The sequence below is a fragment of the Oncorhynchus mykiss genome, chromosome 12 (genome assembly GCF_013265735.2).
Source record: "Oncorhynchus mykiss isolate Arlee chromosome 12, USDA_OmykA_1.1, whole genome shotgun sequence".
NCBI classification, from domain to species: Eukaryota; Metazoa; Chordata; class Actinopteri; order Salmoniformes; family Salmonidae; genus Oncorhynchus; species Oncorhynchus mykiss.
The window spans coordinates 64,562,197-64,574,921 of record NC_048576.1 but is presented as its reverse complement, the minus strand read 5'-3'; positions in this window follow the sequence as shown (position 1 = coordinate 64,574,921).

The following is a 12,725-nucleotide window of genomic DNA, read 5'->3' as shown; positions in this document are numbered from 1 at the left end:
ACCTATGGAGTTGGGAGGGGGGACCATTCCATGTACTAGCTGTGGCCGCAGAGGGTACACTGCAGGTCGGTGCTGGGGGGGTCCTCAGGGAGGTTGAGGTAGCAGGCGGAACACTGGTGGTTCATCCCAGGTTAGTAGGCACACAACTCACCCAGAGCCCCCTGTTGCTCACCTGTGGTTACCTATTGAATTTCCTGGATTTTCCCCTCATTCCCAGCATAAGGCGCTTGTAGATTCAGACGCACTTTATTGACAGGTCCTTGGCACTTATTTGGTACTCACCTTCTGTAAAAAGAAGGCGACTCAATTACCACCCCATCGACCGGTGGATTGTGCGATAAATGTCCTGTTAGGCGCTGCACTCCCCAGGAGTCACCTGTATCCTCTGTCACAGGAGGAGACAGCGGCTATGGAGACATATGTCACCAAATCTCTGGGACAGGGATACATTTGGCATTCCATTTCACCTGTCTCCTCGAGTTTCTTTTTTGTGAAGAAGAAGGAGGGAGGTTTACGCCCGTGTATAGACTATCAAGGTTTGGACCAGATTACGTAAAATATAGTTACCAGCTGCCTGTTATCCCCAGTATGACAGAGTCAGTACACGGGGCGCGCTTCTTCACAAAAGTGGACCTCAGGAGCGCTTACAACCTGGTGCGTATCCGGGGAGGGGATGAGTGGAAGACGGCATTTAGCACCACTTCTGGGCACTATGAGTACCTCGTCATGCCGTATGGGTTAATGAATGCTCCATCAGTCTTCCAATCCTTTGTTGATGAGATTTTCAGGGACGTGCACGGGCAGGGGGTAGTGGTGTATATAGTTGACATTCTAATACACTCCGCTACCCGCGCCGAGCATGTGTCCCTTGTGCGCAGGGTGCTTGGTCGACTGTTGGAGCATGACCTATACTTCAAGGCAGAGAAATGTCTGTTCTTCCAACAGTCCGTCTCCTTCCTAGGTTACAGCTTTTCCGCATCAGGGGTGGAGATGGAGAATGACCGCATTTCAGCCGTGTGTAATTGGCCGTGTGTAATTGGCCGACTCCAACGGAGTTGCAGCGGTTTTTAGGGTTTGGGCTCCCATTACCTCCTTGCTGAATGGGGGACCGGCGCGACTGCAGTGGTCAGCTGAGGCGGACAGGGCTTTTGGTCACCTGAAGGCTCTGTTTACTATGGCTCCCGTGCTGGTGCATCTGGATCCCTCCTTAGCGTTCATAGTTGAGGTGGAAGCGTCCGAGGCTGGAATAGGAGCTGTGCTATCTCAGCGCTCGGGTAGGCCACTAAAACTTAGCCTGGTAAGAGCGAAACTATGACGTGGGGGATAGGGAGTTGTTGGCTGTTGTCGGAGCCCTGAAGACATGGAGGCATTGGCTTGAGGGGGCTAGACACCCTTTCCTAATTTAGACTGACCACCGAAATCTGGAGTACATCCAGGCGGCGAGGAGAATGAACCCTCGCCAGGCAAGGTGGGCCATGTTTTTTACCCGCTTTGTTTTCACCCTGTCCTACAAACCAGGTTACCAGAACGTTAAGGCGGACGCACTGTCCCGACTGTATGATACAGAGGAGCGGTCCACGGATCCCACTCCCATAATTCCAGCTTCTTGCCTGGTGGCACCGGTGGTATGGGAGGTGGACGCGGACATCGAGCGGGTGTCACGTGCAGAGCCTACAAACCCCCCCCCCCCCCCCCCCACAGTGTCCAGTTGGGCATTTGTACGTTCCGTTTGATGTTCGCGAACGTTTGATCTGTTGGGCCCACACTTCACCCTCCTCTGGTCATCCTGGCATCGGTCGGACAGTGCGCTTTCTTGCTGGGAAGTACTGGTGGCCCACGTTAGCTAAGGACGTAAGGGTTTATGTTTCCTCCTGTTCGGTATGCGCACAGTGCAAGGCACCTAGACATCTGCCCAGAGGGAAATTACAACCCCTTCCAGTTCCGCAACGACCGTGGTCACACCTATCGGTGGATTTCGTGACGGATCTTCCCCCGTCGCGGGGTAACACCACGATCCTGGTCGTTGTGGATCGGTTTTCTAAGTCCTGCCGTCTTCATCCATTGCCCGGTCTCCCTACGGCTCTACAGACTGCGGGGGCCCTGTTCACCCATGTATACTGGCACTACGGGGTGCCTGAGGATATAGTTTCTGATCGGGGTCCCCAATTTATGTCAAGAGTCTGGAGGGCGTTTATGGAATGCCTGGGGGTCTCGGTCAGTCTTACCTCAGGTTTCCACCTGAGAGTAACGGGCAGGTGGATAGAGTCAACCAGGATGTGGGTAGGTTTCTGCTGTGCTATTGCCAGGACCGTCCGGGAGAGTGGGCGGTGTTCATCCCCTGGGCGGAGATGGCCCAAAACTCCCGCCACTCGTTCGGCGGTCGGCGTCACCGGCTTTCTAGTCATCACCGATCCATGTTTCCTTTTTCCTTTTGTTTTGTCTTGATTACGCACACCTGATTTCTATTCCCTTATTATGTTCGTTATTTCACCTCTCGTCTACCTTTCTGTTTTGTCCGTGATTTTTTGGGGTTACCGTGTGTGTTGGAGGGTTTTCTCATTACGTGATGTTTCCTTGTTGGAGATATTCCGTTTTTTTGTATTAATATTTTGAGTAAAGACTTTTGTGTTTTTCCTCAAACCTGTGTCCTGCGCCTGACTCAGACAACGAATCCAGCACATTGTTACAATAATTGTAATATTATAAATACAAGTTAGCAGACCTGAGCTCACTCCTCGTGCTTATTTTAAGCAGCGCGTTACTGGTCAGGCATGTTTTATGCGGTTAAGCTCACAGTGTCGCCAGTACGTGATCATAGCCCGGTGCGCTATAGGGCAGCCCCCCGAGAGTGTCATGCGAGTATGGGCACGGTACGCCGTTTCGGGCCAGGGTATCCTGCGCCGGCTCTGCGTGCTGTGTCTCTGGGGTGCTGGGAGGGTGCAGTGCGTCCTATGCCTGTGCTCCGCTCGTGCAGGGCAAATGTGGGAGTGGAGCCTAAGGGAGAGGTGCGAGTAGTAGGCACTAGATCTCCCGTGCTTACCCACAGCCAGGTTCAACCTGTGCCTGCACTCTGGAGGGTCCGGGCTAGAGTAGTGATCAAGCCTGGGGGAGTGGTGCCAAGGCTGCGCACCAGAGCTCCAGTGCTCCCCCACAGCCCGGTCCTTCAGGTGCCTCCTCCTGACACCAGGCCTCCTGGAGGTCTCCCCAGCCTGGTGGGTCCTGTGGCAGCCCCACGCACCAGGCTGTCTCTCTGTCTCCTCCCTACAGGTGTTCCTTCCTGTCTCTCCCACCTGTCCGGCTCTGCCGGAGTCTCCCGCCTGTCCGGTGCTGCCGGAGACTCCCGCCTGTCCGGTGCTGCCGGAGACTCCCGCCTGTCCGGTGCTGCCGGAGTCTCCCAACCCAGAGGCGCCAGAGCCCCTCAGCCCAGAGCTGCCCCTCTGTCCCGAGCTGCCCCTCTGTCCCGAGCTGCCCCTCTGTCCCGAGCTGCCCCTCTGTCCCGAGCTGCCCCTCTGTCCCGAGCTGCCCCTCTGTCCAGTGGGGTCATTTAGAAGGGTTGCCATGGTTAGGAAGCCACGGAGGCAGATAATGAGGCGGACTAAGATGATGGTGAAGTGGGGTCCGCATCCCGCGCCAGAGCCGCCACCGCGGACAGACGTAATAGTCTGTAATAGTTTGCAAGCCCTGCCACATCCGATGAGCATTAGAGCACGGTGTACTATGATTCAATCTTAATCCTATATTGACGCTTTGCCTGTTTGATGGTTAGTCGGAGGCCATAGCAGGATTTCTTATAAGCTAAACTTAGAGTCCCGCTCCTTGAAAGTGGCAGGTTGGGATATGTTATTGATGCAATTATTGATGAAGCCCCTGACTTATGTGGCATACTCCTCAAAGCCTTTGGAAGAATGCTATTGCAGCTGGCTGCCTTTTATTTGTACTTTGAATCAACCTCAATGCCATTTTATTGAGCAAACTCACAATCCTATTGCAGCTGGTTGCCTTAAAATTGTACATTGAATCAACCTCACTGCTTACAAAGGGAAGTGTACGTTTCCTATTGGAATCCACCAAGAGTGGGCAAACCAACAATTGAAACTTTGATAATGACTGCCATGGTAGTAATAATTAATTTTGAGACTTCGTAAATCATATAAACTGGAACAGCCATCTCAAAAAGTTCAACTCCTAACAGGTTGGAATAGTTTAGAAAAATGTATGTTATTTATGTTTGTGTGGAATAGGATTAATCAACCAATCAATGTACATGTACAAACATATTGCAAAAATAAATATTCTGAAATAGAGCATGCTGGGAAATATTACGATGATGGGAGTGCTTTTCAACAAACATACATTTGTAATTTTACTCAACAAGTTTGTTCAAATTCAGCTCCCTTCGAGGAAAGTTTGTTGAATCAACATATAATTGGCTTAACATTTGGGCATATAGTTGACCCAACATACAAGCCATGTTCGAATACCCATACTTGTGTCCTAAATAGGAGGCCTTTTAAGTAGGCAAAAAAAATGTAGTTATATAGTATGTGACATTAGGAAAATCAAGACTTTTAATGCCCGAATGTCATACTAATTTCTAGCAGAATTCCTTGCAAACTATTGAAGAAGAGAAACATTTGTTCAAAACCACGTTTGTTTGAAAACAGGTGACGTTCTCTACAAAAATGAACGAATCGTGGGGAACAGAGATTGAAATTAAGCTAGCGGCTAGTCCTGTTCAGGCCGGGCTAGTTGAAAATGGGCCCAACTAGCCCGCTTGCTAGTGGCATTTCGTATTTTCTAATATCTCAGGGCACAGATTTTACACCAGGGCAGATGGGCTAGTAAAAAATGGTGGTCGACTAGCCCGACTAGCCAGTGCCCAAAATCCTTAATAAGTTCCATTCATGGTGGGGAACAAGCGTGATTGCGCATTCGATGATGCCTTCTCAGCAATGTTCCCTGTAATGTTTTTCATCACTGAGCAAATTTCAGGTCTGCTGAGTGCAAACAGCTTATTCAAGCCTGCCCTTGTAAGACAAAAAAAAACTCTTTACCTGACTCGCTTTTCAAAGATGTCTAGAAATATACACGTTTTGTGCTCTTGTAGGAAGCAATCACAATCATCATTGCTGACTACAAATTATATATAACTGGGCTAATAACCCATTAACTAGCAAAGGATATGTACAAATGTACAAATGTGCACACGTAGTTCTCTTGATCTCAAAACAAGCACATTTACCCACAACCGCTGATGCTGTAAAAACAGTCCAGTTCAAAGTGAATGGCACAGATCCATATATAGCAATGGTCTATTTGCATATAGCAGCTCTGATTGGTTATGACGCACTGGTCTGTGTAGAGCATGTGCCTGTCGATGCAGTAGAATCCTACTCCAATGCGTTCTGTCTTCAACAAAACCTCTTGTATGGTTAGCTTTGTTTCAGTATGTTGCATTGAAAGTGGCTACTATTGCATTGATTCGATCACAATTCCCACAGTAAAGGGAAACGTTGATAGTGTTAACTAACGGGTAAAACTCTAGAAAGTTGGTTGAAGTACAATCTCATGCTTCTCTGAGTTTAGAGGGAACATTGCTTCTCAGTATAGATGTCTGGTCAAAAAGAGTATGACTTTGTTGCCACCCATAGCATTGATTGTTATAAAATAATAGCCAATCAGCATTGACCTAAACTAAGTGAGCTCAGCTGTGAATGGTCCTGGAGCACCAAAAAAAGTGTCAAGGGAAGCCTGTTTGGATTTGGCTTCACACCAATAATCTCCTAACGCACTTCCGCCTGCACCGATGCCCACCCATCAGTCATCAGGGTCCAGTGGGATTCGGCTCTCGCTCCCGTGTGCTTATGACGGAACAGCTGCCGGGTGCCAGGGGTTCTTACTCCAGCTTGAGCTCTACCTGGCAGCTGTTCAGCCGGCCCCTTCGGGACGCGAGAGAGTGAGCGCCCTCATCTCCTGCCTAACGGGTAAAGCCCTGGAGTGGGCCAACGCCATCTGGGGAAGGGAGGGCCCAAGCCTGGACAATTGTTTTTGACCATCCACCAGAAGGGAGAGAGGCGGGGGAGCGTCTGTTCCATTTAAGGCAGGGGATGAGGAGCGCACTGGAGTTTGCGCTGGACTTTAGAACTCTGGCGGCGGGCGCTGGATGGAATGAGCGGGCCCTGATCGATCACTACAGGTGTAGTTTGCGAGAGGATGTTCGTAGGGAGCTAGCCTGCAGGGACACCACTCTCAACCTGGACCAGCTCGTGGACTTATCTATCCGTCTGGATAACCTGTTGGCCTCCCGCGGACGTCCAGATCGTGGTCCGTTCGATCCATCTCCCAGCTCCGTTGACCCAACACCTATGGAGTTGGGAGGGGGGACCATTCCATGTACTAGCTGTGGCCGCAGAGGGTACACTGCAGGTCGGTGCTGGGGGGGTCCTCAGGGAGGTTGAGGTAGCAGGCGGAACACTGGTGGTTCATCCCAGGTTAGTAGGCACACAACTCACCCAGAGCCCCCTGTTGCTCACCTGTGGTTACCTATTGAATTTCCTGGATTTTCCCCTCATTCCCAGCATAAGGCGCTTGTAGATTCAGACGCACTTTATTGACAGGTCCTTGGCACTTATTTGGTACTCACCTTCTGTAAAAAGAAGGCGACTCAATTACCACCCCATCGACCGGTGGATTGTGCGATAAATGTCCTGTTAGGCGCTGCACTCCCCAGGAGTCACCTGTATCCTCTGTCACAGGAGGAGACAGCGGCTATGGAGACATATGTCACCAAATCTCTGGGACAGGGATACATTTGGCATTCCATTTCACCTGTCTCCTCGAGTTTCTTTTTTGTGAAGAAGAAGGAGGGAGGTTTACGCCCGTGTATAGACTATCAAGGTTTGGACCAGATTACGTAAAATATAGTTACCAGCTGCCTGTTATCCCCAGTATGACAGAGTCAGTACACGGGGCGCGCTTCTTCACAAAAGTGGACCTCAGGAGCGCTTACAACCTGGTGCGTATCCGGGGAGGGGATGAGTGGAAGACGGCATTTAGCACCACTTCTGGGCACTATGAGTACCTCGTCATGCCGTATGGGTTAATGAATGCTCCATCAGTCTTCCAATCCTTTGTTGATGAGATTTTCAGGGACGTGCACGGGCAGGGGGTAGTGGTGTATATAGTTGACATTCTAATACACTCCGCTACCCGCGCCGAGCATGTGTCCCTTGTGCGCAGGGTGCTTGGTCGACTGTTGGAGCATGACCTATACTTCAAGGCAGAGAAATGTCTGTTCTTCCAACAGTCCGTCTCCTTCCTAGGTTACAGCTTTTCCGCATCAGGGGTGGAGATGGAGAATGACCGCATTTCAGCCGTGTGTAATTGGCCGTGTGTAATTGGCCGACTCCAACGGAGTTGCAGCGGTTTTTAGGGTTTGGGCTCCCATTACCTCCTTGCTGAATGGGGGACCGGCGCGACTGCAGTGGTCAGCTGAGGCGGACAGGGCTTTTGGTCACCTGAAGGCTCTGTTTACTATGGCTCCCGTGCTGGTGCATCTGGATCCCTCCTTAGCGTTCATAGTTGAGGTGGAAGCGTCCGAGGCTGGAATAGGAGCTGTGCTATCTCAGCGCTCGGGTAGGCCACTAAAACTTAGCCTGGTAAGAGCGAAACTATGACGTGGGGGATAGGGAGTTGTTGGCTGTTGTCGGAGCCCTGAAGACATGGAGGCATTGGCTTGAGGGGGCTAGACACCCTTTCCTAATTTAGACTGACCACCGAAATCTGGAGTACATCCAGGCGGCGAGGAGAATGAACCCTCGCCAGGCAAGGTGGGCCATGTTTTTTACCCGCTTTGTTTTCACCCTGTCCTACAAACCAGGTTACCAGAACGTTAAGGCGGACGCACTGTCCCGACTGTATGATACAGAGGAGCGGTCCACGGATCCCACTCCCATAATTCCAGCTTCTTGCCTGGTGGCACCGGTGGTATGGGAGGTGGACGCGGACATCGAGCGGGTGTCACGTGCAGAGCCTACAAACCCCCCCCCCCCCCCCCCCCACAGTGTCCAGTTGGGCATTTGTACGTTCCGTTTGATGTTCGCGAACGTTTGATCTGTTGGGCCCACACTTCACCCTCCTCTGGTCATCCTGGCATCGGTCGGACAGTGCGCTTTCTTGCTGGGAAGTACTGGTGGCCCACGTTAGCTAAGGACGTAAGGGTTTATGTTTCCTCCTGTTCGGTATGCGCACAGTGCAAGGCACCTAGACATCTGCCCAGAGGGAAATTACAACCCCTTCCAGTTCCGCAACGACCGTGGTCACGCCTATCGGTGGATTTCGTGACGGATCTTCCCCCGTCGCGGGGTAACACCACGATCCTGGTCGTTGTGGATCGGTTTTCTAAGTCCTGCCGTCTTCATCCATTGCCCGGTCTCCCTACGGCTCTACAGACTGCGGGGGCCCTGTTCACCCATGTATACTGGCACTACGGGGTGCCTGAGGATATAGTTTCTGATCGGGGTCCCCAATTTATGTCAAGAGTCTGGAGGGCGTTTATGGAATGCCTGGGGGTCTCGGTCAGTCTTACCTCAGGTTTCCACCTGAGAGTAACGGGCAGGTGGATAGAGTCAACCAGGATGTGGGTAGGTTTCTGCTGTGCTATTGCCAGGACCGTCCGGGAGAGTGGGCGGTGTTCATCCCCTGGGCGGAGATGGCCCAAAACTCCCGCCACTCGTTCGGCGGTCGGCGTCACCGGCTTTCTAGTCATCACCGATCCATGTTTCCTTTTTCCTTTTGTTTTGTCTTGATTACGCACACCTGATTTCTATTCCCTTATTATGTTCGTTATTTCACCTCTCGTCTACCTTTCTGTTTTGTCCGTGATTTTTTGGGGTTACCGTGTGTGTTGGAGGGTTTTCTCATTACGTGATGTTTCCTTGTTGGAGATATTCCGTTTTTTTGTATTAATATTTTGAGTAAAGACTTTTGTGTTTTTCCTCAAACCTGTGTCCTGCGCCTGACTCAGACAACGAATCCAGCACATTGTTACAATAATTGTAATATTATAAATACAAGTTAGCAGACCTGAGCTCACTCCTCGTGCTTATTTTAAGCAGCGCGTTACTGGTCAGGCATGTTTTATGCGGTTAAGCTCACAGTGTCGCCAGTACGTGATCATAGCCCGGTGCGCTATAGGGCAGCCCCCCGAGAGTGTCATGCGAGTATGGGCACGGTACGCCGTTTCGGGCCAGGGTATCCTGCGCCGGCTCTGCGTGCTGTGTCTCTGGGGTGCTGGGAGGGTGCAGTGCGTCCTATGCCTGTGCTCCGCTCGTGCAGGGCAAATGTGGGAGTGGAGCCTAAGGGAGAGGTGCGAGTAGTAGGCACTAGATCTCCCGTGCTTACCCACAGCCAGGTTCAACCTGTGCCTGCACTCTGGAGGGTCCGGGCTAGAGTAGTGATCAAGCCTGGGGGAGTGGTGCCAAGGCTGCGCACCAGAGCTCCAGTGCTCCCCCACAGCCCGGTCCTTCAGGTGCCTCCTCCTGACACCAGGCCTCCTGGAGGTCTCCCCAGCCTGGTGGGTCCTGTGGCAGCCCCACGCACCAGGCTGTCTCTCTGTCTCCTCCCTACAGGTGTTCCTTCCTGTCTCTCCCACCTGTCCGGCTCTGCCGGAGTCTCCCGCCTGTCCGGTGCTGCCGGAGACTCCCGCCTGTCCGGTGCTGCCGGAGACTCCCGCCTGTCCGGTGCTGCCGGAGTCTCCCAACCCAGAGGCGCCAGAGCCCCTCAGCCCAGAGCTGCCCCTCTGTCCCGAGCTGCCCCTCTGTCCCGAGCTGCCCCTCTGTCCCGAGCTGCCCCTCTGTCCCGAGCTGCCCCTCTGTCCCGAGCTGCCCCTCTGTCCAGTGGGGTCATTTAGAAGGGTTGCCATGGTTAGGAAGCCACGGAGGCAGATAATGAGGCGGACTAAGATGATGGTGAAGTGGGGTCCGCATCCCGCGCCAGAGCCGCCACCGCGGACAGACGCCCACCCAGACCCTCCCCTATAGGTTAAGGTTTTGCGGCCGGAGTCCGCACCTTTGGGGGTGGGGGGGGGGGGGGGGGGGGTAGCCTGGGTTGCACTGTTTGTTTGTGGGTGATTGTCTATGCTAGTTGCTTGTGTCAGCACAGGTCTCATTTATAGCTTCACGGTCGTTATTGGTTTATTGTTTTTGTATTCAGTGTTCAGTACTTTCTTTAATTAAATATTCACCATGAACACATACCACGCCGCATTTTGGTCCTCTGATCCTTCTCGCCTCTCCTCTTCAGATGAAGAGGAGGAAGACCGTGACACTAATAGCCAAGCTAGATGTGAAAACCTCCCCTCCTAACACAGACCAGATTTGCCCTAATGACCAAGGGGTAGCTTGTTACTCAATGTAATAAAGTAATAACTTTTCAAATAAGTTACCTTACACGTTATGTTGGCTGACAATTTGCTAGCTACGCTGTCCTTACGACCCACATAGCATATCATTACAACAGTATGTACTGGTATGTTAGCTAGCTACCTAACGTTAGTAGTTATACATCAAACTTGCCAGTATATTAACTATAGGCTAACTACCCATTATTTATTATTCTGGTCATTCTTAGCTTAGCTAAATGGTATAGTCGTTGCAATTTCTCAATGGACATTCGGGTGCTTTCGTAAATTCACTCTGGCTATCTACAGGCTGGACAATAGAACAAGTCAAAATTCACCCAAGGCTGAAAAACAGCTTAAGAACGTTGGCTAAACTGGAACACTAGCAAGTGCTCATAGCAAATTAATGGAATCGAACGTTCGCAGAGCCTGTTTTGACTGGAGTGATGCTTAGAATTCCATTTAAAAATGTATCTCTTTTTATTTTACCACTACAATCTGTTCGTCGGACGACATTGGAAAAAAACAACTTGTGTAGAAAGTAAATATCCGCACATCGATGGTGTCAACTGTGCTTATGTCTGCGTAATAGAAAAGTGGGGAATTTTTTTAACTTAGACTATTTCTGGTCTAGCGATTGATGACAAACGAGCTCGCTGCCCAGACTTTCAGAATTACAAATAGAAGATTCTCCTGATTAAAATGGTGCACGTGTAACAGTTTTGCTCGAACCAGGGACCCTCTGAAGACATAGACAACAGCCACCCTCGAAGCATCGTTACCCATCGCAGAGCAAGGGGAACAACTACTGCAATGTCTCAGAGCGAGTGACGTCACTGATTGAAACGCTATTACCGCTCACATTGCTAACTAGCTAGCCATTTGACACCGGTTACACATTGCGAGATATTTGGCGAAATAGACAGAAATGCCTATATTTCCCCCATTGGAAACAATGGGAAGGCCGCAGAGTTCCAATATTATATTTGTTGTTTACATTTTAACTATAAAACAACGTGAGCAGTTCTCATTGCCAACAATAGCGAAGCAGGCATTGTGACGTTGAACAATACGCTGGGAATAGAGTGTTCGAAAGGCGAGTTGGTGCCACAGTACTCAATAGAACTAATAGGAGCTGGCGCCACAGTACTCAATAGAACTAATAGGAGCTGGCAGGGTGAAAAATGCAGGAAAATACGGCCTGTTTTTTCGCGATTACTTCAAAACGACAGCTGGGAAATATGGTCATCTTATGACACTGGGCTCCACGGAGGATGTAGAAAGTTAACATCCACACCTCGATGGTGTCAACTGTGCTTATGTCTGCGTAATGAAAAAGTAGGGAAAAAATAAAAACTGATTAAACTGATTAAAATGGTACCCGTGTAACAGTTTTGCTTCTGTCCCTCTCCTCGCCCCTACCTGGGCTTGAACCCTCTGCAAACAGACAACAGCCACCCTCGAAGCATCATTACCCATCGCTCCACAAAAGCCTAATATCTACACGGATTTCAGAGCACTCTCGTCTGAGTGCAGAATAATTTCTTTACTAGCGCTCAACACCCGTTGAATATGGCCGGTGTCAGTAAACGTTGGTAAAAAAAGCGTAATTAAATTGTTTCCAGCAGCACATTTACAATCACCAACTCTCTGGTAAACACTAAAACTGCCTTAACAGCTCTGCTAGGGTGAGTAAAATGGTCAGCGGGGTCTCAATTGTGTCTGGACGTAGCTAGCCAACCCTACTCCTCGCCCGAAAGTCCAGTGTGCACTCCGAGAGCGAAACGGTCTGAATTTACAATTTTTCTCTGAATAATAACACCATAATATTAATCAAATTAATGAACACAAATTTTCTCAAATCTATCCCATGTACTATGTTATTACAGAAAATGTTTTAAATTCTCTGGCAATGCCAATACGGAATACTATCAAATACTTCTCAAAGATGCCTCTGGTGGTCAAACTAGCAATAACTTGCTAATTAAATGACGTGCCACAGAATGCTGCAGCAGCACTCAGGGTTTGCCGCAATATGACACAATTTTTAAAGGAGGAACCACTGTAGAAGTAGTTTAGCTCATCCGGTAGGCTTGTGTCACTGGGCAGCTTTCAGCTGTGCTTCCCTTTGTAGTCTGTAATGGTTTGCAGGCTCTGCCACATCCGACAAGCGTCAGAGCCAGTGAAGTATGACTCGATCTTAGTCCTGTATTGACACTTTGCCTGTTTGATGGTTCGTCGGAGGGCATAGCGGGATTTCTTATAAACTTCCGGGTTAGAGTCCCGCTCCTTGAAAGCGGCAACTCTAGCCTTTAGCTCTGTGCGG